The following is a 2,186-nucleotide window of genomic DNA, read 5'->3' on the forward strand; positions in this document are numbered from 1 at the left end:
TTGATTTACAAACAGGATAAAAGAACTAAAATTCTTTTCAATTGTATTTACAGGAAAGATCAATGAAGAAGTTTCTGCATCTTTCTCTGTCCTCTTGACTGAAAATATGTGCCCAGGTGCCTGTCTCTGTGAATTAGCAAGAACGGACTCAGAATTGCATAACCAAGGGTCAAATATTCTTGAATATTTAATATCACAGAATTAATATTGACAGAAGAGCTAAAAAACATGCAAAAAGCACAGTCTGCCAAATAAAAGACAAGAAAACAGAGCATCAGAAGGAGAACACTCTGAGCAGCTTTCATCTCAGGAGGAGTTGTGTAGAGGAACTTGGAGCTCTGCAGGTAGAGGACACGCTGGTGGTGCTGGTGGAGAACAAACATCAGGTAGCCGCTGGCCCCACCCATGAGGCCCTGAAACACAGCATCACGAAGAACCATCAGAATAAGAAATGTCCATTTGATTATCCAGCCTTCAGGTAGAAAATAGCAATAATTGTCACCTTTACTAACTTGTGATATGTTCACACTGTTGATGTTTACGATAGAAAATGGCAAGTTCATGCTTATTATGGAATTGAGAATCCAAATGAAGACAAATATGGAAAAGATTTGCCATGGGGTCTTTAGCTTGAGCATCCTCCACACTGAATCTGTGGGACTGACGGTGATGGCCTGGACCACCGTGAGAAGGCTGCTGGTGCAGATGGACAGACCTCGGGCCACCCTCACCGTGTAAACAACAATCTTACAGCCTGCATCATGAAGCAAGGTTTTTTGCCCAAGAACTGCCATTGTCTTATGAATCCCTTTTGCAAAAAGCATGATGATATTTGTAAAAGCCAAGTGGATGAAAATGAAGTGTATAGATTTCATCTTGGTGCCTCCAAGGAAGAGAAAGTAATTCACAAACACAAAGACATTGCCCAGAATGCCAAGTACAGCTGGAGAGAGGAAGATAATACCTTTGACAAGGTTCAAAACCATTTTTTTACCATAAACAGGATAGGTTGGGACCATTAAAGCATCAGTAATCTTTATCTGCATCTGCAGAAAATAGTTGAGCCCTCAGAAGTTTTCTGAAGTATAAAGAAGAGTTCCAGTGTATGTAATGGTACAATTCTTTAGGACACGATTCCATTTTTTATGTCGTTCTCTGTGGTTAATTCTGTCTACTCTCAAATATCGTTCAGAAAACAATATTCAGACATCTAAATTTCAACCCAGACAATATTTTTGCTACCATCAAAAACAGTCTACTTGTTAAAATCATTGTATATCTCATCAACATTAAATATCATCATGGATGAGTTAAATCCCCGATTCCTGTAGCACGGTGGAGGTGGTGCCATACGGAGCCATGCACTATTATTTATGAAGGAGTCAGGAGACATGTAGGTTCCCTGTAAGTGACCTCAGGATGTCTGTGTGAATCCTGAATCTGTTCCAGATGTGCTGATGTTTATTAAGGTGGACTAGCAGATGGGGGAAATTGCTGTCATGTGTGCCGTGAGATGAGAGCAGTTCATGAGTTTGGCTTCCCATTAATGCTGCATATAACAGAGCAGGTTGGGGAATCACAGGTATGGAAGAACACTCAAGGAGGGGGTCACAGTAGAATCTTCCAGCTGTTGCAAGACCTTGGGAGAAACAATAATTTGCAGGCTACTTAGACTGGGTGATATTTTCCCACCAGATAACAATAGTGCTGCATTAGCCTTTTTCATTCCACATTATTTTTATGCATCTGGCTTGTGTAGCATTTGACTTTTTGATATCTAAACATTCAATCTCATTTCTCACAAAAACAATTTATGTCAAACTTTGGAAGTCTTCTCTAAAATGTAAGCACCCAGAATCTGATTTATTTCCTAAATTTGTTTGTGGGCTGCACATAGTACTTGGAATACATTTCAATAAGTTACCTCCTTTGGATTTCTACTTAATATTAAGTGATTCCCTGTTCCTTTACTGTCCTGAAGATCCATGTCAGCATGAATGTGTAAACATAGTTTCTACTGAGGTTTGACACCAAATAGCATCATCGCTCTGTGGATACTGTTGTTGCCTTTAAGCATTCCTTTTCCTAATGAACAAATGTCTTGTCAACATATTAAGGAGAGATATATGATCTTAAATGTCTTGCACAATGAAATAGGCTATATGTTTTCATAACAATCAAATAAG

The 2,186-nt window shown here is 39.1% G+C and overlaps 1 pseudogene; it reads right to left on the reverse strand.

The window, feature by feature from the left end:
- Nucleotides 1-219: 219 nt before the first annotated feature.
- Nucleotides 220-1,046, reverse strand: LOC101567571 (annotated as a pseudogene).
- Between the last annotated feature and the right edge of the window lie 1,140 nt (nt 1,047-2,186).

The sequence above is a fragment of the Octodon degus genome, unplaced genomic scaffold (assembly GCF_000260255.1).
Source record: "Octodon degus isolate 3935 unplaced genomic scaffold, OctDeg1.0 scaffold00023, whole genome shotgun sequence".
Taxonomy (NCBI): domain Eukaryota; kingdom Metazoa; phylum Chordata; class Mammalia; order Rodentia; family Octodontidae; genus Octodon; species Octodon degus.